Source organism: Paramisgurnus dabryanus, chromosome 17 (assembly GCF_030506205.2).
Source record: "Paramisgurnus dabryanus chromosome 17, PD_genome_1.1, whole genome shotgun sequence".
NCBI classification, from domain to species: domain Eukaryota; kingdom Metazoa; phylum Chordata; class Actinopteri; order Cypriniformes; family Cobitidae; genus Paramisgurnus; species Paramisgurnus dabryanus.
Window position 1 is genome coordinate 27782106 of NC_133353.1, and position 13002 is coordinate 27795107.

General features: G+C 36.0%; 1 protein-coding gene across 1 annotated transcript in view; it reads right to left on the reverse strand.

The window, feature by feature from the left end:
- The window catches only part of fut8a (fucosyltransferase 8a (alpha (1,6) fucosyltransferase)), a 108887-nt gene that overhangs the window by 70269 nt on the left and 25616 nt on the right, over positions 1 to 13002 (reverse strand). The window contains exon 2 of the mRNA XM_065288443.2: positions 1300 to 1362. The gene's annotated coding sequence lies outside the window, so the exon portion shown is untranslated. The remainder of the gene's footprint in view (positions 1 to 1299; positions 1363 to 13002) is intronic.

Here is a 13002-nt window from a genome sequence, read left to right on the forward strand (position 1 = left end):
AACCATAGTTCTGCTTTCAAATGTACACTATTCCTGCAGGTGAGTTTAGTTCCCTTAAAACAATAGCATGACTGCACCTTTCTTGAAATATCTTATTAACTTGCATGGCAAAAGTCTGATCCATTTAACAGGCTCTGCCTTTCCTAGTAAATCTGCTTTGGTCTTAATGAAGACCCCAAAAGAACGTTACGGAGAAACTAAGGTGCTTTTGAATCGAAACATTATACTTTCATGATGTCTGTCATTTCTAACAGAGAGAAAATGAAATGCCACATTTGAGTGTCTGTCTTTAGGAAGGGCTTAATAATGAAACTCTTGAGCTATAAGATGTGACACATTTGCCCCCTTACTGTGGCGTCAGATGGAGAGAATGCAGAAAAAGAGAGAGCGAAAGAGAGAGGTTTTGAGGGGGTTTAAAGAGAGTAAGCCTGAGAGGCTCCTGTCATGCTCTAGTTGGCCTGCTGAAAGATGGTTGAGACATATTTAAGAGGGTGGGGTGGGGGTCTGTGCTGGGATTCTCCTTCACTGAGCAGCTTTGAGGCTGGACAGAGACGGCAGCAGTAACAGGCTCGACTCAAACTGCACTTTCATAGCCCACACGGACGAGAATGTTAATTCACGGAGAGAGGAACATAACCAAACACAGCATTGTGTTCATTGCTGCTAGACCTGTTATACACACATCACAGAGGTGTAAAGAAAGAACATATGTGTGCACGAGAAAATAACTGATGCATATTTGCATCATCCACACGTGAATGCACATAAACACATATGAGCATGCATGCTGCTGAAAATAACCTTGGCAAGGAGTATTATAATTTAACCATACTGTGATTTGTTAACTTGTCCAATGCTCTAAATGAACATTTCAAAAACAAGATCAAATTCATTTCTAAATAAGAAAATGCTAATGTTTTACATGTGTTTTAGGAAAATTTCAGAAATATAAATTTTATGGAATAACCCGGATATTTAATCACATCTTTAATGTGTCTTTGTATCCACTCAGTCTTTTACATTGCTGTTGGGTGCCTATGTCTGGAATTCAACAGACACTGGACAAAAGCTGTCGTAATACATGTCAAAATTAAGGGCAAAACTGGAGTGGTCTCATTTTTCTGCAGCTAGTGTGGTAAACAATAGTATACATTGACTCTAAAGTCTTTTATAGCCACATGTGTATTGGTTTGTGTATTGTATTCGAGGTGTTGGAGGTAATTGGCTACATCTAACACCGTACCCGATGTTTACCACAGTAAATCAAACAGCCAAAGTGTGTACGCAGATACCACTTACCAGACTATAGATTGCCTCCTATAAATGTGCTTCGTTGTGACACACGAGGATGGCTCCCTCCTCCTGTAACACAAAAAATATTTTCACATCACTGACACAAAGTAAATATTCTCTCCTTTTTAGAGTCAGCAAAAAAGAGCTCTCAGACAGGGGTAATTTGTCTTCTCCTCAAGGGTATTCATGGAAAGAACTGGAAAGAGCATCCGGGTAAGTGACAAGTTACTGCACAAAATAAAAAAAGTTTTGGGGGGAAATTGCAGTCCTGAAAACTGGAACCACTTGTTGTTCCAAACACAAACTGGTGCTGATACCTTAGAACAGCAATATAAACTATCCCCTGCTGCTATGGTAACAGAGCTTAGGATGGATGGGGGCATCAGCTGTAACAGAAATCTATAAAGCAAAGCTCACGTCTAAAGGAATGTCATACATATATGTTGTACATGCATACACCCTTGAAAAGCACTTATAATAGTAACTTACAACATTCATCTACTGAGTTCCCGTAGCTGAAATAGAAAGCATTCTTGCTAGAAATGCCAAGGTCATGGGTTCAATTCCCAGAGAGAACACAAAAATGTTAAATGTTTTGAATGTAGACCCTAAAGGCCCTTTAAGTTGCTTTGGATAATGGATCCGCTAAATGCATAAATCTAAAATAATTTCATCGCACTGGACCCTCAGTTGGGAAAGGGGAGAGTTGATGACAAATTGTAGCTAGAAGTATTAGAGCCGAGATACGAAGAGTCTTGTTATGTTTTATTAAATGCCCTTATCCAGAGCTTGTGCACCTACGAGATGCTGGTGCTTAATATTTCAGTGGCAGACATTGGAATTCTGACTGTGGTGAACGAGAGATGTGTGGCTCCTGTCTCCACAAAGTCCAATTCGAATGATTTATGAGGGGTTTGGTCATTGGTATCCCAGTCAGCTGCCAAGATGATATCCGACGCTTTGTTTGCTTATACAGTTTGGGATGACAAATTCTCTGCACAAGAAACAAAGCAAGTCTTGTCAGATCAAGTCTTTAAAGTCTTTTTAAAGTCTCATGTAATTTTTTTGTGCCTAAATTATTCATAGTGAATATGCCAATTCTTTCACACCCAATTTTTCACCTCTCTTAAAAAAGTTGTTACACTTATGCACTTGTTTATGTTGTTCAGTGACATCACCATTTCGATTTCTGGAAATAAATAAAAAAACGAACACAAAAGCGAACAGAAAACATGTTTTTTAGTGGATCACCAGTGAAAATTAAAAATGGTTTCAACTCCAATAGAGTGACACCGAATTTAGTTTTACCTTATAGTTTGTTTAACAATTATAACTTAAAGGGACACTCCACTTTTTTGAAAATAGACTAATTTTCCAGCACCCCTAGAGTTAAACATTTAAGTTTACCGTTTTGGATCCATTCAGCTGTATTTTGGGTCTGGTGGAACCACTTTTAGCATAGCTTAGCATAATCCATTGAATCTGATTAGACCATTAGCATCGCGCTTGAAAATGACCAAAGAGTTTCAATATTTTTCCTATTTAAAACTTGACTTTTCTGTAGTTACATTGTGTATACAAAGACCGTCAGAAAATGAAAAGTTATAATTTTCTAGCCCGATATGGTTAAGAACTATACTCTCATTCTGGCGTAATAATCAAGGACACTGCGTAATATCATTGCGAAAATCGCAAATCTGTCGGTCTAAGTACACGATGTAACAACAATCAAGCTTTATATAGGAAAAATTTTGAAACTCTTTGAATATTTTTTAGCGCGATGCTAATGGTCTTATCAGATTTAATGGATTATGCTAAGCTATGCTAAAAGTGGAACCGCCAGACCCGGAGATCAGCTGAATGTTAACTCTAGGGGAGCTGGAAAATTAGCATATTTAGAAAAAAGTGGAGTGTCCCTTTAACCTTATTAGCTTCTCTTCTCCTCTTCAGGCAACTCTTCTTTGCTTCGTGTTTTGCGGTTTTACAAATGACATTGTTAATACGATCCCTGTTCACACGGATCTGCAAAAAGAAGACTGCTGTATTTTTGCAATGTCACATGATGATTGAACACGTAATACACATGCGAATGACGTCAATGTTTTCACTTATTTATGTTTGTGTCATTTATATGAAGACGATAAATGATATAGTTTTTTAAAATGTTGCACTTTAAACTGTTTGCATTTTTAGGCCCCTAAAACGCCGTTTTCGTAAATGAGCGGCCAAAAAGCATTTAAAGTTTTCAAATTTTTTTTGAAAACAAGGCTGTGTACACTAAATGGCCCTCACAAAACGACTTGTAATGACACAGTAATACACTGTAAAATGTGAAGAGTTTAAAAAACTTCAATTTTACAATACTATAAGTGTTACTACCGTAATAGAAGTAATTTTTAAGTCAATCCAACTTTTCACTTTTTTCAGTGTACCACTAGGCTGCTTTTTTGTTTTGTCTACAATAAATTTGCTAACGTAACTTTTCCCCTTCATGGCTGATTTTATCATTATTAACTCTTTCCCTGCCAGCATTTTTCATTATTTTCACAAAAGTTTAATGCCTTCCAGAAAATGCTCCTTTTTAAATATATAAACATACAATATGAAATTAAAGAACAGACCCTCTGCTTTCAAACAAAAAAATCAGTTTCATCCTACCTTCATGTGTTCTGTTTTTATCACCTCTCAAATATGTGTAGGTTTCATAAAAACACAAAATTTTGAGCAAAAAGCTGAGATAATTCCATTTTTGTGGAGGACTTTTGATAGAGATCAGATGCAGAGAGATCTTTAAAACATACACAGACATACAGCTGTTTGCCCTAAGGCAATACTTCCGGTTTTTATAAGTTGCGGAAGAGCGGTATTGCAGATTGACGAGATAACTCGTCAATGGCGGGGAAAGTGTTAAATGTTGGGTCACATGATTCTCTAGAAAAGATGTTCAGCACCCAAAACAGAAAAAAGAAACTCCTAAAATCACTGTTGTATCAACACAGAACACTCTGATTTACTGAGAAGGGATTTAAAGAGATGCATTGTTGTGCTTTCACAACTTGTTGCGAACTTGCGACAAAAAAATTCAGTGTGAATAAGCCTCCAGAGACGCTTGATTTGGGTTCCATGTCTTTGAGTTTGGCAGTATTAAGTGCGATTGCGGTGCACATGCACAAAATCGAAGCAAATGTCATCAATCTCATTAGAAGCGCTGACTGCTGAGCACAGCCTTTAACTGCAGCAAGTCAGCAGTATTGGGGGGTTAAAGGTGAAAGGAAAGGTAAAGTGTCAGTGGGGTTGTGATGGGCACCACTGTAATCGGTTCCTCTTCACGCTGTGTGGCAGCTGCAGATTTGCACCTTTTCTACACTGTAAAAAATAATATGCCCCATCTACTCAATAAAATTGTGGCAACAGATTACAAGCAATATCATTAATTACATTAAACAAATCAAAATTGATTTAGATTTACTCTATAAACTCCTTAATATTTACATATTCAAAAAGCCAAACTGCAATTTGCAATTAAAATTTTTATTAAAATTTAAACAAAAATATTGGGTATACTAGACAAAGATCTAGCACTATACAATAAAAAAATTATGTGATATCTACTCAATAAAAGTGTGGCAACAGATTACAAGCAATATCATTAATTAAATTCAACAAATAAAAATTGTGTTAGAATCACTCCATAAACTCTTTAATAGTAACCCATTCAAAAAGGTAATCTGCAATTTGCAATTAGAAATTAATTTAAATTTAAACAAAATATTGGGTATACAGGACAAAGACCTAGCACTATACAATAAATTCTATTCAATTATACTATTTTAATTTAACATTATCCATTAATATTTTTATTAGTAATGAGTATTATACCTGATTTCAGAATGACAGACAAAGATGAATCAATTCTTATTTTATTGCAGTCAAAAGAACAGGAAAGCATCTCATTTTAAGGATGTATTTGTAACAGTGTAAACTTCAAAAAGTATTTTACAGTCTTTAAAGAAAACCGTCCACATTTCCCGACGAAAGGTTCCATGTTTGTGTTCTGTTACATTGATTCACACCCAGAAAATCAGACAGCAGTTTAGACTCACTGTACTGTAATCAGTTCATAAACTTTGAAGAATCCAGCTCCAAGAAAAGTTTCTGAAACACCTGAAAAGATGCCTGGGATACTGGAGATTCAATGCATAGATCCAAGGATAAAGCATGCCCTGTGAACACCTTTAAGGCCTTAATAACAATACCAGCATCCTTTGGGCTTCCACTCCTAGAAGATCCATTCTTTACAATTATAGCCATCACAAGCTGCTCAAGGCCCGCCTCTTCATCTTTATCCTGCAACATTAAACAGCAAATATGTCTTAAAACCTTTATAAATGTATACAGCTTGAATATTGAAATAATCCACACATTAAACTTGTATATTAAAATGTTTTAAAGAAAACTGGAAGATATGTGCAATGGAGATCATCTGAGTTTGTGGCTTATTAGGTATGTTTGAAATGTGCAATAATATTGAAAACTGATAAAAAAATTCTCATTGGAATCACAATAATATCAAAAAATGTTTGAAAAGATATATAATCTATATTTATAATTAGGGCAAATCTTTTCCCTACATTTTTTTCTGTCACACGACAGTCACATATTTATTTGTTAACCAAGTTACTCACATGTGTATATACACACAAATACACTATATACACAATATAATATGTACAATATATTTATTTAATAATATTCCTCACCTTTTGTTGTGAATAAAGTTCTCCCTCAGCAATGTTTCACGTTGCCTGCAGGAAGCTGCAGTACGTTACAGGCCTTCATGAACACACAATTTAGATAATAGGTCGCGAAATTAATAGTGAATGTTCAATTTACATTATGTAGAAAGCTTAAACATTTTAAAAAGACAACTTATACATTTAATATCTTACTCACCTTTTGTGGAATTAAATGAATAATGTTATATTTCCCCTCAGTGATGATACTGTACTCGCGGGAAAATTCAACACAGGGCGTCGCAATTGAGCACACAATTAATTTACAGCGAAGAATAGTTTTACATTACCAATTTATTCGAATACTTTGTGGATATAGTTAACACAAAACTAAATAAACCGAAAAAGACCGCAGTAAAGTCACATTTATTTTTATAACACGAACCAAGCGAGAGAGCGAGCAGAATTTGTCATAATAGATACATACATGATACATATCTATGAGAGTTAGTGATAAGAGAACCCACCCATTCAGAGGAACAGTATGATTGGTCAGTTTTTCTGTCACTCAAAATGAGTTGCATCTGGACCACCAATCGCAGCATGCGAATCGACGAATGCATCCTAGATATGCGACCTCCTGGGTCCTAAAGCTGAAGTTACGTCCAAACCCAGTTCATATTAATCCTTACTGTAATTAATATTTACAAATTACAAACAAATTATACAAAGAAACCCTGCTTATAGACTTATTAGACTAAAGATTGCCCGTTAAATTTACCCGAAATGAATTTTATCCACAGTTTAAACACTACATTGACGTCACAGCCAGTGGAGATTTCAGCAACACTGGCCGAGGTGAGGCGACGTTGTCCGGTATATTTACGCGCGGAGCGCCCGCTGATTATCTGGAGGTCCCATCGCCACAAAACTCGAAGGAAATGTTTAAATAGGCGATATCTTTATGAACCTACTGCAGATTCTTGTTTAAAAAACATACATTCTCGACTGAAATGCTTTCAAAACTTAGAATTTTGGCACAATAACAGAAATATTTCCTAAATCCGTCTGCTCAGCGCTCACGACCTGCAATACAACCCGGAATGGTTTTTGATTTAAAACAGCTGATTAATATTACGTTGGATTTATTCAGTATTCGCTACATGCGCAGATACACAATAAGAATAGCTAAATCCTTCACAAAAACAATAAGTTGTTTTTATTCCAGTCATTTTTAAAGAATTTTAACACAAAAAAAATAACAAACTACATGAAATTAATTTTATTAAATAAAGTTTACATATTCAATTTAATAAAATCTACAAGCCTGCAGAATGACTTTTTACAGTGTATAAGCGCGGAGGGGAAACGCAAACACTCCTGCGGCGCCTTCGCCCTGTAAATGTGTGTGGGGCTGCCAGGTATAAGCGCATGCACACGGATCTCGCCGGAGAGGTAGAAGCACAGATGGGCATTTCTGCATGAATGCATCTCCTGGAGAGGTCAAAAGCAGTGGGTGTTGTTGGCAGCCTTTTATGCTGCTACACCAGCACCTCACAAACACACTCACACAGACTTTAACAAACATGCTTTCATTTAAAGTGTATATGAAAATGAAATCTTTCTCAGATAATGCCTGCTGTGCATTTTTTTTTAAGAAGACCTAAAGCTCCAGGGTAAAGCCCATTGCAAACTGCAAAATATCAATGATATTTAAACTGCAAGTATACATTTAGCTTGACTTGGTCAACAATTGACAGCAGTGAGTTGGCAATTTAAGTCACGGGCTGGCAATCCATGTCATGTAGTGACATCGGCAGTGACAGTGACAAAAGCAAAACCTTGGAACATCTAAGCACAAAACCAATTAATCGGCCATCAGTGAGAAAGCCACACTCAGCGATCCAAGACGGACAATTTTGCTTTACAATAAAAAAAAGAAATAATTTACTGTCTGCATATTTAGAGCCAGATGGCAAAACATCGTCCAATGTGCATGCAGAACACGTTCTTTAGTGTGTTTTTGTGTGTGCTTCTGGAGGTATTCCACGGATGATCTAGTGATCCAAAGAAAAGGAAGTAGAGAGAGAGAGAAAGAAAAGTGCTGAGTGGACTGAAATGGTCTGAAACAAAACCTTGCTTGGAAAAAAAGTCAGATTTCTTCCTTTCTTCTTCCTATAGACACATTCACAAACATTAAGTTTACAATTTTTGTTTATGCAATAGTAATGCACATAAAAATCTTGAAGGAATAGTTTACTCCATAATGTTTGAAAAAGGGGAAATAATCTATAATTTATTTATTTTTGTCACCACTATCATTGTTCCAATAGAGATGTATAGATTACAGATTTAATGGTTTACCGCCAGGGCTGTCATGATTATGAAATTTGGTTGACGATTAATTATTTAATAAATTGTTAAGGTTATGACGATTAATTGCCTATTAAAGGAATAGTCTACTCATTTTCAATATTAAAATATGTTATTACCTTAACTAAGAACTGTTGAATCATCCCTCTATCATCTGTGTGTGTGCACGTAAGCGCTGGAGCGCGCTGCGACGCTACGATAGCATTTAGCTTAGCCCCATTCATTCAATGGTACCATTTAGAGATAAAGTTAGAAGTGACCAAACACATCAACGTTTTTCCTATTTAAGACGAGTAGTTATACGAGCAAGTTTGGTGGTACAAAATAAAACGTAGCGCTTTTCTAAGCGGATTTAAAAGAGGAACTATATTTTATGGCAGAATAGCACTTTTGGGAGTACATCGACTCGCCCGAAAAGTCCGCTCCCCTTCTCACTCTCATAATGGGAGAGGGAGGGTGTTACTGCGCCAAATCGAAGTACTCCCAAAAGTGCTATTACGCCATAAAATATAGTTACTCTTTTAAATCCGCTTAGAAAAGCGCTATGTTTTATTTTGTACCACCAAACTTGCTCGTATAACTACTCGTCTTAAATAGGAAAAACGTTGATGTGTTTGGTCACTTCTAACTTTATCTCTAAATGGTACCATTGAATGAATGGGGCTAAGCTAAATGCTATCGTAGCGTCGCAGCGCGCTCCAGCGCTTACGTGCACACACACAGATGATAGAGGGATGATTCAACAGTTCTTAGTTAAGGTAATAACATATTTTAATATTGAAAATGAGTAGACTATTCCTTTAATTGCTTTTAAATTCTCATACATTTTTTGTTTATAAAAAATTATTTTCACATATTGTTGTGATTATTTAAATTAAATCTTAAGGTTTATCTGGCAGTAAATATTTATACACATAATACATTTTTAAAAGTAATCTGATACTGTCTCATTTATACAGGCGCTGCAGCTCCCCCTAGTGTATTTAGAGAGATGTGCAATCATTGCGGTGATCTAAAATCATCGCGATGAGGTGAAACAATTGCGATGAGATGATTATTTAAGCATTGTGGCAGCCCTATTAACCGCAATAAAAATGTCCAATGGTTAGTATTACCGTGTCATTTTTTTATTATTACAGATTAACCGTGCCAGTGTCACGGTTTGAAAACTCTTGTCCAGCATCAACCAATTAAAGCAATAAAGTGAGACAAACACTTTCATTCACATCTGCTTACATGTGTTTGTGATGACAGTGCCTCACTGACTGAATAAAAAAATTCATATTTCGGAAAAAATCTATTGACACATGTTTACTTAATTTTTCTTTAGACAGATCCATCTTTTCTATTCATTTTTCATTCAATTATGCGAACTGATAAGTTTAAAGATCCTTTCTACTCTGTTTCTTCCGCGATTGCAGGGTCATAAAGTAGACCCGATTTCTCACACCATACGCAGATGCTGATTTGTGTTTATATGAAAATCTGATTTACTCACTTGTGTTTTATTTGAACTAGATGAACATTGTCTCACGACCCCAAATGTGTCATGATTAATGTTAATGTTATTTATTTGATGTTTATGCAAACATTAATGCACTTATATGTTAAAAAAAAATATTTACATCATTTTTTTTTATTTCTAAAAATGTTTACAAAACCTGTGTTATTATGCAACACAAAAAATATTTTATTCTGGGAACTCATTTCCACATCAAAATCCAGATCTAAATGGGATAAACCCAGTAATTTAACATATGCTTGGTTGTTTTAACCCATTGTTGGGTCAAATATATAGATTTCTTGGGTTGATTTAACCCAATAGGAGGGTTTGTCCCTTTTTGACACAAGGTTAAAGTATCAACTTTATCAATATTATTAATTTTCCACTACATAAGACTTTTTTACGGGGGTCACACATAGGACGAGAAGCGCTATGTCGTGTCATTTATCTAAAAATCCAACACATTATTTTCTATGAATGTCTGACGTCAGCTGCTGCTCAAATCCCAACCGTGACACAAAGCGCCACTCACATTGTTTAACATTAAATAACATCATATTTGTCCAAAATCATTAATGATTTTAGACTCCGTCTAAGTTCGCGGTATTGAATGTGGACATGCGGTGTGCAACAGGCTTGTCGCCTGGTATGCGACTCCCTTTAATGTGCATTAGCTCTTCTTTGAATATTTATTATAGAAGTAGAAGTGTCCAAATGTGTGAACAAAATGTTCTTTTGAGTTGCCTTCTTTAATGAATTGGTTGATCTAGTTCACAAAACTGGTCTGAATGTTTCATTTATGAACCGCATTGATTCAGCTCTCACTGACTGAATGATTCTGACGTTTGACAGCTCAGTGGAGGGGAAAATTATCAGTGAATAATGACTTGAATATCAGGCTGTTGCAAAGCAATTGTCTGACTTCAGACGACTTGAAATATAGTGCTGGAGTCACATGAACCAGGTACCCATTATAATACATTTCTTGTGTTAAATAAAGGATAAAATCTGATATGTAATAAGATGAGGGTGAGTAAATAATGACAGAATTTTCATTTTTGGGTGAACTTTTCCTCTGAGCCCTGCAAATGAATGTTTAATAGCTATGAACCAGATGCAAGTCTGCAATATTACACACAAAGCATACAGTACATTTCCAAACGCTCTCTCTAACTACAGATGGTGTAAAAGAGGTGCTGTGCTGTCTCTTAAAACCCCAGCAGGCAGTGCAGATGAGAAGTTTAAGTCATACAGCTGGGGGAATTTGTATATATAATAAGGATGTGCGAGTAATAAGTGGAAGTGCAGGTTTCAATTATAAACATTATGGTAAGAATTAAAGCATAATGCAGCTATAGCCCTAATGTAAATTACGAAGTAACATATATTCAGTAACATGACTTTGCTTAAAGGGATACTCCACTTTTTGGAAAATATGCTCATTTTCCAGCACCACTTTTAGCATAGCTTAGCATAATTCATTGAATCTGATTAGACCGTTAGCATCGTGCTCAAAAATGACCAAAGAGTTTCGATATTTATCCCCATTTAAAACCTGCTGTAGATACATTGTGTACTAAGACCGATGGAAAATTAAAAGTTGCGATTTTCTATGTCGATATGGCTAGGAACTATACTCTTGGGACTTGGGTGATGTACTATGGGTGCAGCAGGCGCAATGATATTACGCAGCACTCAAATATGGTCGCCATGGTAACTTTCAATAGCTGGGGACTATTTTCAGGCACTGCGTAATATCATTAACTCTAGGCGAGCTGGAAAAAAACTATTTTCAAAAAAGTGGAGTGTCCCTTTAATTGTCTCTGCACTTGATGCATCAAAATCAAATTGCTTCCTTTATAATCAATAAAGCTGCCTACAAATTTCCTCATACCAGTGGGACTTTAGTTAACCACTGACCTGTTCTATTGTTAACATCCTGCTAGCCATCACATGTGTTAAGTTGATTTTTATTTGACAATATTTGGTTGAGATACAATGATTTGAAAATCTGGCATCTGAGGGTGAAAAAAAGGATAAAGTCTAAATTAAGTCTTTAGCAACTGCATCTTACAAATGAAAAGGTTTACTACTTGTTTACTGCTGTAATGACCTTGTGGACTGAATGGGGATACATAAAAAACAAACTTGAATGGGAAATCCTCGAAATGCGGGAAGCAACGATAGCATGTTTGTAGGCGAGTTTTTAGCCTATTCTGCTGCATCCTGTCACAGAAATAAAGATTTGATATATTTATGGTAGAAAATTTATAAAAAATTATCTTAACATAATGATCCCCATATGATTTTGGGCATAGAAGAAAAATCTAATTTTAGACCGGAGCAATGTATTTTTTGCTTTTTCTACAAATATACCCGTGCGACTTACAACTTGTTTTGTGGTCCAGGCAGGGCTCCAGACTAACTTTTTTCACTATAGGAGCACAGTGGCCCCCAACTGAAAATTTTAGGGGCGCAACCAGAAAATTTAGGGGCACACACCCTGAATCAACATGCTTACCAAATATTCACATTTCTAATTATTTAGACTGTATTACTAATAAATACTTTGATAGATGCAGAAAGTACAATGTGCCGTTTCAAATTCAGTGTCACATAACAAAAAAAGGTAAAATTTCCCATAATCCCATGTAGTGGAAAATTCAGTGGCACACTCTCAAATTTTGGTGGCAAAATGCAACCATTTGGTGGCAGTCTGGAGCCCTGGGTCCAGGGTCACATGTTACACATTTAATAAATTAATAACCTCAAAACCAGTGCTTTCTTCATAGCAAAACTTAATTAAGTGGTAAAAATGTCTGAGGATTTACAAAAACAAAACTTAATCTGCACTTTACCCTTAGCCTTAAAGACGTAAATGTTAATAATATGGAACACAATCAGGAGAGACTTTAACTCTTTCCCCGCCATTGACGAGATATCTCGTCAATTAAGAGAAAACGCTTCCCCGCCAATGACGAGATTTTCCGTCTTTCCGCAACTTTTTAAAACCGGAAGTATTCCCTATCGCAAGCGGCTGCATGTCCGTGTCTGTTTTCAAGATTGCTCTGAATGGGATCTCTATGAAAAGTCCGTCAC